We start from the raw sequence: 13,828 nt of genomic DNA, 5'->3' as shown, positions 1-13,828 counted from the left end.
CAGACAGATTCGCCGAGGCGACAGTCAGGCGGAGGTGGTGGGCGTACAGGTCGAAGGTCGAGCACCCAGCGGATAACGAATCGATCGAGTATGGTGTGCCGTTCGTGAGGGTGCAGAGCCAGCCGGAGCCACAGGAGTATTCGTTCTCCCACCGCAAGAGGAGGCCGAATGGCGTGACGTCGCTTCCCCGACGTTCTCCATGGTTCCCTCGACGCTCGCCTCATTTCAACGACGGCGGTAGGGTTTAAGGTAAGCTTCGCACTAACCTAATCTTCCACCTGTTCATGCTTACAATCAGTGTGACAGCTAATGAAAATCATGCTTACAATCAGTCTCCGAGTACTACACCAATCACCCTAAAATAGCTCTGGACCTTTGGGTCAAAGTTGTGACACAGTGTACAAATAAAGAAAAATAGATTGGTGCTTCTTTCAGAAAAGAGTACTCCCTAGAAAACTGCCAATATAAGCTACTAGTATTTGGTTAGAGGATTTGCTGGCGAGAAAGATCCGTCCACATAGAGCACCACACATCCCACTGGTTGTGGTGGATGCCAATGCGTGCATGCAGCATGGTTGGTGTCGGTAATTTTTACTTGGCACACCTCACACTCTGCATATATGTCGGTTCCATACGTACATTTGTGCAGTTCCACCAAAATGCAGCTGAATAACCCTGTTTGCATAGATAATGAAAAAGCAGGATTACATTATAGTGGCACTAGTTGATGAAACACACAAAATAAATAGAAGAAAATATTGCGATAGTATCATAGTATGCCATGCTGCGAGGGCGAGATGGGCCCTACGACTCCTCATACGGTACGCCTCATACTGGACATTGTCCCAAGTCTCCCAGATACACCTTCTGCCAGTGATGAACATCAGTGTACAGCAGTAGTACAAGGAGGCACCTTGAGACATTCAAATCTCTATTTTTGTACATATCAACTAAAATTAAGCACCCCAGTTTGCAGAAACGCTTAAACATTAACAATGGTACTAGTTGATGAAACATACTTTAACAAAGAGAAGCACTTTCTTTATCTACATTGGAAATGAAATGATAGAGATGACACTTGCTCTATTTTAACTGTATTATTACTTCATTTTATCAGTGACACTAGGGTCGAGCAGGTGGCAAACGAGGTGTACCGTGCGTCGCAAGGATGGAGGCCGGGGGTGCTTAGACTGGGATGCTGAAGCTGGCTCTTTCAGTCACCAACATGGATGATTCAATTCATGGGACCTTTTGGTGCAGTTCACCTAAAATGAAGCAATGTCTCGTGAGCTAGCAGCTTCTTCTTCAATTTTTTTTAAGAAAAGGGCTCCAGCCCCGGTTCCATTTCCATCAGAAAATGAAACCCACAGAGCTTCTTCTTCATTAGTTGCAACAAAATTGAGCAACATCAAGGTTGGTTGTGAAGCTCCTGGAATGCTCAACTATAATTTGGATATCATTTGTGCAGTTCAACTAAGATCGAGCGTGAAATGTATATCTCTGTTTGCACAAAAAAGGTGAAAAGGAGGGTGACTAACAAGTAACAAGTGATGAAACATGCATGAAATGAAAAGAAGCATGTTCCTTATCTGAATGGAAATCCTACAAGGACAGTAGCAATTTCTAAAGCAGTGGCATTGCTAGATATTAGTGTGGGCATCAGGATTAACTATGACAACCGTTAAATACGACATTACTTTGGGCACGGGAGAGTAGGCGGACTAGGACAGTTGCATTTCTAACAAAAAGAACCAACTTATCTTAATGGGAAATCTTAGCAGGACATGTAAAGAAGTGCCATTGATTCATATTACTGGAGGCATTACATTGAAAACAACATTGGTTTAACGTGTCCTTACTTTTAACAGTGCGACTGCTACATTTTACCAATGGCATTACATAAGAGTGGCTCGGGGCAACAAACATCAGAACAGGATATCTGGGTTGGTCCCATTTTTGTTCGGTATAGCCACCTTATATTGTGTGAGGCTAGCAAATCTAGTGCTGGACTTACTCTATTGACTTGTCCCCCAGTCCCCACTTTCTTTCCTTTTTCAACCAATAGATCGGGTTTATATTGAGTTTGTACTGCGTTTCCCTTTATTTCCCTATTAGACCTAGAGACCAGTTGGATAGCCAGTCTCTGCTACTTTTTGCCCCCATTATTTCCTCTTTCGACCAAGTCCTAGATTCAGGTAACAAATCCTCCCCCACCCCACCCCCTTTCTTCCTTGTTTGAACCAAGTAGTACTAGATTCGACTGCATGAACTAGTTTTACCTCTTAAACGTAAAAAAATTAGGTGGTTTTCGAACAGCCGATCGATCCTATCTACGAGGGGGCCTGAGAAATAGTAAAAGTTACAAATGCAGCGACGTTAGGAGCTCGGGAAGTAGAGCAAGGCCGGTTTCGAAGGAAGTTATACCTGATGGTCGCCGGGATGTCGCTAGGTGGGAGGCGGGAGGCCGGATCTGCCCACACTATGGCATCGAGGAAGAAGAGGTCTGAGGCCCTCCCTCGCCAGCGGTGCTTGGGAGAGAACGACAAGGCAGGCTGATCGGGACGCGCCCAGCAGTGGGTAAGAGCCGTCGCTAAGGACGACCGCGTGAACGTTGCACCTTATCACCTTCCTCGCGCGGAGAGGATCCGATTGGATTTGTGACCAGCGGTGAGCAGAGAGAGAAAGAGAGTGTGGCCACCACTGTCGTGTTTAGATCTGGAGAGGCCGAGACGGTGTGAAGAGAGCAACACTAGCAAGCAAGCGTGGAGGCTCCTGCCTATATAGTGGAGTAGTACTTAGTTTTCTTTTGTCTACCGGAGCCGGCTTGACCTCGTCAATGACTGTCGAGAAGTCTTCATGCACGTGGCCCGGAGGCGCAGCTGTCATCATTTTGATCTGAATTGCCGGATTATAACATATAACACGAAAAAATGCCACATGACAAGAAATCATAACCTCACTGCCCAAAGGAGACAACATGAATCCCGACGGATAAACTAGACGAGGAACAAAGCTCAAATTAAAGATAAACTCGTAGAAAAGTGGTCCGTCGATAGATGTCTAATTAACATAGCCGGCTTGACCTAGATGGCAGCCGAGTAGTGACTGTTCGTGCATGTGCCCCCAATGACTAGCCCAACTCAGTTGTCACTGTTTAACCCTCGTAGTGATCCAAAGCACATGACACATAAATTTGCGAGATGACAAGAAACCTTTTTTTAGATTTCTCACCACAACTAAAGCCATGTACAACACAGCCTGCACGATATGTAGACGATAGCCAATCCAGGCGTGTCTGCTGGAGTCTGGTCACATGCATGGACGGACTGATCTTCCGTGTCTTGCAGGGATCGTCCAGGCACCAACGTAGTACAACACTTCTCTAGTACTATTGCTCGTCTCCCTCTTCTATTAAGTCAACCGACTTGCAGGGCCAGGGAGTGTGCCTATGGTCGGTTCTCAATTGCCGTCCCACATGTGTGTGCGAACGCAATATGATGCGCATTCCATTCGGAGAGCAGCATGCCATACCGACCGACCGTCTGGGGTGCGACGCGAACGCGACGTGCATGCTGTATACTCCGTACATGTGTACCGCCGTTTTCTAGATGCTTTGCTCCATGGCGCGGGCGCAATCCATGGATACAATATTAGTAATACTGTATACTATTTAAAAGTCGAGGGCGGGGCTTTTCTTGCCCGGTAGGCGGCTGGACAGTTCCGCCTAGTCGGTTCGACAGAGACGCGAGAAGACGAGGGAGTAGGCTGCTGCAAACGTAGGGCTGTGTGATTTGACAGCGAGTTACTGCTGGATAGGTGGGGCCCCGTGATTTGACTTGCCATTATCAATTTAACTGCGGCACTACGACCGGCGTGAGTCTCCTGATTCCTGACCACCTCCATACAGGTGCCTCTCCTAATGCTCCACCACGTAGTAGTAGAGGCTGGCTCTTGCATGAGAGCCCACTTCTCCACTTTTTCCTTGCCTCTCTTTACTCCACATATGCAAAAATGCCAAGTAAACGCACTACTGTACTTACTTGCTCCTACAGGTGCTTAAGCTTGCCACATAGGCATAAAGTCTGATGTGCCAAGTTAATCAAGAAGAGAGAGACTAGTTTGGTGACCCAAGGAAGAAACGGTGCTAAGCACGTGTACCTAGGTGAAAAGACAATTTTGAGTCTATAGCTAATTAAATGAAGCAAACTTAGCAACACCATTTCATTGGAAGAGGTCACTCCTTGGCAAATGCAATAAATACTAGTACTCCCTGTGTCCCATTATATAAGAACATTTTTGACACTACACTAGGTAGTGTCAAAAAGATTCTTATATTATGGGATGGAGGGAGTACGAAGAAAGAGATACGGAGGAGTAAAAAAATACACTTATAGCCAACCTTGTTGTAGTATGATTGACTAAGTGATGACTATGTATGACATGCCAACATCAGATAGCCTAACGCATTGTGTTAAATCTCCAAGGGCGCGACCACGCGAGCGACGCGACGGTCGTGGTAGGCGCGACCATGATACGGGCTGCTGGCAGCCCTTGGATCTGAGACCAAACGGTCGCATGCTAAGTTGCTGAATATTTTAAGAATAACCCTCCAGGATAGGATATTCACCCATAGGTCTAGAATCACGCCATGCAACCATTCGATCTCAGATCCAAGGGCTCTTGGAAGCCCGTAGCATGGGAGAATGGAAAGCCACTACCCTGCCGTTCACACGCTGGCAGTTCGCTCCTACTCTTTCCCGCACGTCCTTTAATACTACGGCAGTTCGCTGCTAGTCGTCCCGTCCATTCACATTACGGCAGTTCCACTAATCCTAACCCTCCTCCCAAATCCATGGCGTCCGAAATCTCCTCGATCGGCGGTGAGTAAGGTTAGAACCATCAGCGATGATGAGTTTGATGTCATCTACACCTGTACTTCTGCGACGGTGAAAGGATGCCTTTCTCGCTTCAGACGCATGTTCGAAAACTCACATGATGAGTGGGTCACTGGGCTAGATGTTGAGTATGCCACAGTCGTGGGACGAGAGAAGGATCTAAAGGACGAAGAGAGGAAGAAGCCCGCCGTGATCCAGGTTTGCGTACATAATGTTTGCTTGGTCTACCACATATGCCATGGTGACGTTGAGTGCCAGGATTTTAAGAACTTCCTCGAGGACAAAAAAGTCAAATTCGTTACTGTAGACTTTAAGAACGACAAAGAAGTCCTGCGTCGGATAGGCCTCGTTGTAGGCAACCCCTTCGACCTCCAGAAGAATCTGTTGGTGCCCTCTCGTCAGCCCACAATGCTGACCCTGGTAGGAGCCATGGTTCATCCTTCATACCGTAAACTGGAGAAACCTCATTACACGTTTCATCGTCATGCATGGCAACAGAAGGTACTAGATATAGACCACATGCATTACGCTGCAATGGATGGCTACCTTTGTTTCAATATCTACAAGGGTTGTATGAAGAGCAACAGCCAAGATGGCGGTTCAAGCAAAGAAGTATCGGCCAAGAGGAAGAGGGACAAGGACGAAGTCGAGGACGTGGACTAGGACTCCGAGTAAGGTGGCAGTGTCGTTGCTCATGGCGGTTCTAAACTTCTAATGCAGTGTCTACCGGATTAGTTTCATAGTTTAATTTCAAGTGTGCTTAGTTTAATTTGAGGGGTGTGTTGTGTTGAGCCCCCAGCAGAACTATCTTATGTTTCTTCTCGTTACTTTAACTCTTCAGTATGTACATACTAGTACTAGTATTTCTTTAATAGAATTTAGCACCCCAATTAAGCACGTACTAGCTTTTTTAATAGTACTATATGCATAATTTTTTGCTCCATGGCGCAATCCATCGATAGTGGAGTACCACTGTACAAAAGTATACATTTTTTAAAAGGCTAGCGTACTGTTCATCACACATATATATAGCCAATTAAATTCTAAACCTAGAACACCGTGCATGCCATGTAGTAAACCGATCCGGAGGAAGTATAGTAAAAATGAGGTGACCCAGCGATCGGCGGGGGAGTATGGCCTGTCATGCGGTCCCACATGTCATGATGTACCAAGGCGATGCACATGTCCCTCTTGAGGCAGAAGCAATACTAGTGCGTGGTTTGAGATGATGTCGAACCGAAGTGTGAAATAATGGTTGCTTCGTTCGTCTGGGAAGGTGCGGCATTGTGATTTGACGTCTCATTGCTCATTACTAACACTGGGCCGGTACGAGTGGGGTGCATCCCCCCTGCTGTTCTGCATTGTTATTTGGTGCTTGACACGTCGACCCGGTTGCACATGAGATGACCCCCACATCCTTTGTCAAAATAAACAACATCCCGATCAATGCATTTCACTCTTCCGTGCAACGGACGGGCACCTTACTTGCTCTTACAGGTGCTTAAGCTTGCCACATAGGCATAAAGTCTGATGTGGCAAGTTAATCAAGAGAGAGACTAGTTTGGTGACCCAAGGAAGAAACAGTGCTAAGCGCGTGTACCTAGGTGAAAATACAATTTTGAGTCTATAGCTAATTAAATGAAGCAAACTTAGCAACACCATTTCATTGGAAGAGGTCACTCCTTGGCAAATGCAATAAATACTAGTATTCCCTGTGTCCCATAATATAAGAACGTTTTTGGCACTATACTAGTGTCAAAAATGTTCTTATATTATGGGACAGAGGGAGTACGAAGAAAGAGATAGAGAGGAGTAAAAAAATACACTTATAGCCAACCTTATAGCCAATCTTGTTGTAGTATGAGTGACTAAGTGATGACTATGTATGACATGCCAACATCAGATAGCCTAACGCACCGTGTTAAATCTCCAAGGGCGCGACCACGCGAGCGACGCGACGGTCGTGGTAGGCGCGACCATGATACAGGCTGCTGGCAGCCCTTGGACCTGAGATCAAACGGTCGCATGCTAAGTTGCTGAAAATTTGCAGAATAACCCTCCAGGATAGGATATTCGCCCATTGGTCTAGAATCACGCCATGCAACCGTTCGATCTCCGATCCAAGGGCTCTCGGAAGCCCGTATCATGGGAGAATGGAAAGCCACTACACTGCCGTTCGCACGCTGGCAGTTTGCTCCTACTCGTCCCCGCGCGTCCTTTAATACTACGGCGGTTCGCTCCTAGTCATCCCGTCCATTCACATTATGGCAGTTCCACTAATCCTAACCCTCCTCCCAAATCGATGGCATCCCAAATCTCCCCGATCAGCGGTGAGTACAAGGTTAGAACCATCACCGGCGATGAGTTCGATGTCATCTACACCATTCTTCTGCGACGGTGAAAGGATGCCTTTCTCGCTTCAGACGCATGTTCGAAGACTCACATGATGAGTGGGTCGCCGGGCTAGATGTTGAGTACACCACCGTCGTGGGACGAGAGAAGGATCTAAAGGACGAAGAGAGGAAGAAGCCTGCCGTGATCCGGGTTTGCGTGCATGACTTATGCTTGGTCTACCACATATGCCATGCCGACATTGAGTGCCAGGATTTTAAGGACTTCCTCGAGAGCAACCTTGTCAAATTCGTTACTGTAGACTTGGTAACGACAAAGAAGTCCTGCGTCGGATAGGCCTCGTTGTAGGCAACACCTTCGACCTCCAAAAGAATCGGCTGGTGTCATCTCATCAGCCTTCAATGCTGACCCTGGCAGGAGCCATGGTTCATCCTTCATACGGTAAACTGGAGAAACTTCCATACACGTTTCATCATCATGCATGGCAGCGGAATGTACTAGATATAGACCACATCCAGTACGCTGCAATGGATGGCTACCTTTGTTCAAATATCTACAAGGTTTGGATGAAGAGCAACGGCCAAGTTGGCGGTTCAAGCAAAGAAGTATCAGCCAAGAGGAAGAGGGACAAGGACGAAGTCGAGGACGTGGACGAGGACTCCGAGTAAGGTGGCAGTGTCGTTGCTCATGGTGGTTCTAATGCAGTGTCTACCGGAATAGTTGCAAAGTTTAATTTTAGGTGTGCTTAATTTAATTTGAGGGGTGTGTTGTGCTGAGCCCCTAGCAGAACTATGTTATGTTTCTTCTTATTACATTAACTCTTCAGTAAGTACATACTAGTATTTCTTACATTTCATCTTTTAGTTGGTATATTACTACCACTCGTTTATTCAAATTATATACGTACAATATATATGGCCAACATCATATAGCTAGTAGTTTAGTTGTCAAAGAATTTCAGGGTGCTTAGTTTTGTCAAACAATTCCAGGGTGCTTAGTTTTATTTGAGGGGTGGGTTGTTCTAGACACCATTATTGTGACTAGCCTTTTTAGTAGTACTATATGCATAATTTGGCGACGAGCGCTCTCTATATGTACCACCTTTTTTTTAATTTCAAGTTTTGCTCCATGGCGCAATCCATCGATACTACTCCAGTACAAAAGTATACATTTTTTAAAAGGCTAGAGGGCGGGGCAGTCTAGCTTGGTTGGTTTCACGAGAGGCGAGGGCCTTTGTGATTTGACGGCTCATTACTGCTGGAAGGCGGGGTCTTGTGATTTGACTGCTCATATAAATGCGCCGACGACCTAATCGAGGAGGAGCAAAGAACCGTGCGGTATACTCAAGTTTTCCACTTGAGTAGTACTGTGACGGAGGAGCACGAAACACGGCAACCCAGTGCCATATGGCGATAAAAATGATCTAATTTGCTAGTCATCTCATTGTTAGCACTGTTCTATTCATTCCCTCAAAAAACAAAAAGCATTGTTCTATTCATGCCTCACAGAGAACGTGACACATGCGGCGAAACACCCGAAGCAAAAGATGAAACACAGCAGAAAAAGAAGAAGGAAGATTATCACCCCAAATGATCTAATTCGCCGCGGATTCGTAACTGCTTCTTCATCGCCTCCACGACCTCCATCTCCTTGCGTGTCTCCTCCGCCATCTTCTTCATTCTGTCCATGACGCGGGATTTCTCGACACAAGCCTTCATCATCTGTTCCACGGCCGCATTATGTACCTTGACAGCAGCCGGGTGCTCGATGCGGAGCTTCGCCAACTCCTCCTTCTGTTCCATGACGAGGGCCTACAACATCTTAATCGAGGAACTACTATTCTCATGCAGCTTCTTCCAGCTGGTGTTCTTCTCCTTCAATAGGTCGATCTCGTGGCACAACTTCGCCTTGTCTTCCTGAAGTCGCAGGATTTCGCCGGTCGCCTTCTTCTCCGAGGAAATGCTCTTCTTCAGCTGCATTACCAAGCCGGCGGTCAACTCCCCTTGCTGATTGAGCTCAGCGGGCATGTCGTCGAGGCTCTCCGTCATCAACTCCACTCCTTCTGCTTATTGAGGTGCTTCTTGAGCTGATCGAGCATGCCGTCGTGGGATAACGACTCCAGCTCCGCCAGCTCGGCATGTTCACCTCCGCGGCTAGGGCGCTCCTGGGAGCCATCACCTGCACGTGAGAGATCTTTTGAGGTCTCTGCATGGCGGCGAGCCCTCTTTTTTTTTCCGCAGCCTTGGTTGCCGCTCCCTTGTTACGAGTAGTTCTCGACCTAGAGCTCTGCTCACCGGCCATGGCAACGACGGACGAAGAAGAAGCACTTATGAGGAGGAAAGGTAGAGTAATTTTCGGTTAGGTAGTTCCCCTTTTTATAACCTAAGTACTAGCACTAGTAGTACTAATATCTGCATAGTGGCAACACGTTCAGGTTTGGTACGTACTAGTAGGTGTGGGGAGGATTTCGAATGTGATGGGAACAAGGTAAAGATTAATTGATGGTTTTGGTTTCGAGGGCCGAAACGGCTCCCGATGAGTTTAGCGGAACATGAATTTCAAGTACTACACTGCTCAAATGCGTAAATATTATGTTACTGTCAAAAATTGGCACAAAATACGAAGGAGACCAATGGAAGTACTACTAGCAACCCACGATTTAACTACTCGCATGCACGCAGTGGAGTAATAATGTCTTTCTTCCGCCCTCACGTCCACTCAATTTGCATCCGCTGTATTAATTGACCATCAATGAAGTGAACGACTTTACACGCGTCAAATTATCACATGGGGTGGATCTTGGTATAAAATTGCGTCCGCCTGTGTACCCGCGTGTGCGTGCGAGGGAATGAGTGCGTGTGTGGCGTGCGTGCACATCTTCGCTTCGTGCATGTACCGCCAGTATGGCTCAGGGAGGACGAGTACATTCTTCTGGAACCAGCAGCATGTCACTGTGATCAATCCACGCAAGGAGGTCGCGACAACGCCTCCACATGTGCCACATGGCTTCATGAACTGTAAGAGAGACACTGTGTAGCATTCCATTGGTATTCTAATTTACGTGTTTTGCACATACTCGAAGTACTAGTAATTTACACGTGCATTGCACGCATCAGATTTTGCAACCAAATTATGAATAAATACCACACTATAGCATGTAAGCTATTAGTCATATATGCGTGATGTAGCCCTTCGTTTAATTCTTATAGTTCATCTCATTCAAAATAAAATTAGTTTTTATAAAAAAGCTAAGAACGCGTGAATAGGAAAAACATGGGATTATAGTGGAATGTCGTATTGAATCCTACAAGATTGTACGAGTGTTTGATTGTGCATAGAAAAAACGCAGAATTCTTTCAAAGAGGTTTGAGTGGATGGGATGTTTCCTATGAAATCTAGTGCAAATGAATCATATGGAAAAATTCCTATGGTTTACAATCCTACGAATCAAACAACCAAGATAGGAAAATTTCCTAATGATTAGAATCCTCCAAAATTCCTTTGAGAATCCTTTGAATCAAAGAAGCCCTTAATCTATTTTATGATTCATGGAATTGTGCGTTGTAAATCATAAAGTGAAAACAAATAATGGCAATTCAACTAGAAAAAAAGTTTGGGCAGTTATGATACAGAAGATTCTAGAACAAAAGAGAACCACTGTTGTTTTGAGGTTTGTGCATTATGCTTAAGTTCAACCATGGAGTCTTCTAGATTGTACATGTGGCAAAATCCGGTGGGGGGCTAGAAGATGGTGCGAGGGGCCGAGTGGAGGGAGACTATGAAGGACTGCACAAGTGCGAGATCGATATTTAGAGAGAGGGGGCGAACACGTGCGCTGTTGCACACAGTGGCGGAGCCATGAAAAATAAATGAGCTATGGGGCCAAGCATTGCTAATCCTTTACGAGGAGGGTTAATTCATGAAATTAAACCTTTTTTATCAGCAATTGTCTAATGATCACATTCATATTAGCCTCGATATATAGTGATGTTAGGGGGGGGGGGCAGGGCCCTTACTGCCCCTGTCTTCGCCATTGTGCACGCATCTGAGAGATGAAGCGGAAGGCATGGATGATGAGAGGGGGACGTTGGATTTATAATTAATGTGGGTGTATTGGCTATTTATGTTAATCCTATATAGAGAGGCATAGATTGATCGATGTGGACGTGGGAGATGTATAGATTGATCGATGTGGATGTGGGAAAGAGGGTGAGACCTCACTGGATATATCGATTGATCGGTTTGTGTGGAAAACTATGAAAGACCTAGCTATATACACGCATACATACAGGAACATCGATCGTTGCGCATGCACGCGTGAGAGATAAAGAATGCCCGGTATGAGGGAGGGGGGGATGTGTGTGGGTGTGTGCCTTCATGGGAGACCGACCTGAAGAAAAAGATTGCATGCGTGCGATAGATAATGCCGACTGGTAGTGTGTGTGCATGCATGCACGAGAGAAAGTTAGTGGTACAATTATAAAGAGAAGACTACTATGTGGGTCTAAAAGAATAGGTGAGGTCATAATCAATGTAAAGTTGAATTCAAATATTCGAATAAGAGATCCTGATATTTGAAACCCATGCATGCATGAATACAACGGAGATCTGCGCGGTGTGCTTTGGAAACGAGGATGTTGTAATGTATACACATTGAACAAGGTCAGACTAATTTGAATTTGAGATACCGATGGCAGACATCATTTGCCCATGTCGCATCCGTGCATGTAATTGGAGATGATGGGCGGCTTTCGCATCACACATCTATATCTATACCCCTATATATATTATATTATATATTTTTTTATATTGTGAGCAGGCAACTTTAACTTTGAAAGATGGTCGTTGGATGAGGCCAATCCGAAGGTTCAAAGATGGAAAATTTGAGCACTATTGGCCGTGGGATATCATCTAGATTCCACCAGATTTCGCCACATGTATAATCTAGAAGACTCCGTGGTTGAACTTAAGCATAATGCACAAACATCAAAACACAAGCACTTCTTATTTGTTCTAGAATCTTCCGTATCATAATTGTCCAAATGTTTTTCTACATGATTTGCCATTATTTGTTTTTACTTTATGTCTTACAACGCACAATTCCATGAATCTTAAAATAGATTAGCTTTCTTATAAAAACTAGATTATTTTGAATGAAATGAACTATAAGAATTAAACGAACATCTACATCATGCATATATGAATCAAAGCTTGCATGCTATAATGTGGTATTTATTCATTATTTGGTTGCCAAATCTCATGCGTGCAATGCACGTGTACCTTACTCTGGTCTAAATGGTGTTTGTGTGTGTGTGTTGTGCGTGTTGAGGTGCAAATTGTCTTTTTTTGGGTACACGTTAAGCTTGTTCTTCCGAAATTTCAAGCCGCGCCTTGTTATGCCAAAAATTAAAGCTAGAGTCTCTGTCTATTGTGCTGCGAAACTCCCGCCTCTTCAACCTGCGCCTTGTTAGCCCGAAATATTTGAGATATATCTTTGTCTCGTTGTGCTCTGACAACTCCCTCCATCTCAACCCACGCCTTGCTATTCCGAAATTACAACGCGCGCGAAAACTCCCACCTCCTGTGAAATCCCGACACGCGAAATGCCCGTGGTACCCCTGAACCGAAAGAACTGCCTCAAATCGGTGTGGGGGGGTACTTTTGTAACTTACCCCACATTTCGGACAAGCGCGTCTCTTAGCCATGGTTCCCCACTGCCATCCCATTTGCCCACCCATTCATACACCAAGGCTGCGAAAACCCGCGATGAAACCCCACACCCTGCTCCGTCCGCCACCCAGCCGGAGCTTCTTCCCCGACAACGTCGTCCATAGAAACACCTCAACGTCCCTCATCCACCGTACCGGATGAGGATCCGTCATCGATCTCATCGTCCCGCCGGTTCAGCCACCCCGTCCTCCACCTCCAAGGAGCTGCCCCGATGTTCCCCTCATCTTTTGCGCCACCTCCATTCCCACACCGCCGTCTTCACCTGCACCACCGGAAGAGCATCATCATCACCGTTTCCTCGGGTGAAGTTGCGGCCTAATCGGCGCCACCAAAGAGGTTGTACACTAATCGCCGCATTTTCTTCTTGATTCGATCTCACGGTGCTGCCAGTGCACGGTCCCGAGCCGACATGGCACGGCTCCATCCAAGGCGGCGTAGCCAACCACTTCCTCCACGGCGTCGCTCCCTCGGCGGCAACGTCCACATCAGTAGGAGCTGCTGCTGCTTTAGCTCTCGCTCGCGCTGCTGCTCTGCTCTTGCTCTCGGTCCCCTACCTGGTCTGCTCTTGCTATTGCTCTTGCTCGCGCTGCTGCTCTCGCTCTTGCTCTTGCTTGCGATGCTGCTCCGATTTGGCTACACTTCAGTCGACTGAATCGACTTTTGGGTCAGTCGATTTCCAAGGGGTGGGCTCGCCTGGGTGAAGGAAGAACCAGCCGTAGCGGGGAGGGGGGCTCACCAGAGAGGTACCCCACTATCTATCTTAGGTTTCAGGATGGGGGCGGTGGTCGCCGGCGTTGGCGGGGCGGTGGCATGGGGATCACCGGAGAAAAAGCTCGGCACGGGGGGGGGCC

The sequence above is a fragment of the Triticum dicoccoides genome, chromosome 7B, assembly GCF_002162155.2.
Source record: "Triticum dicoccoides isolate Atlit2015 ecotype Zavitan chromosome 7B, WEW_v2.0, whole genome shotgun sequence".
Taxonomy (NCBI): domain Eukaryota; kingdom Viridiplantae; phylum Streptophyta; class Magnoliopsida; order Poales; family Poaceae; genus Triticum; species Triticum dicoccoides.
The sequence above is the reverse complement of the archived record's forward strand: the minus strand, read 5'-3'. Positions refer to the sequence as shown.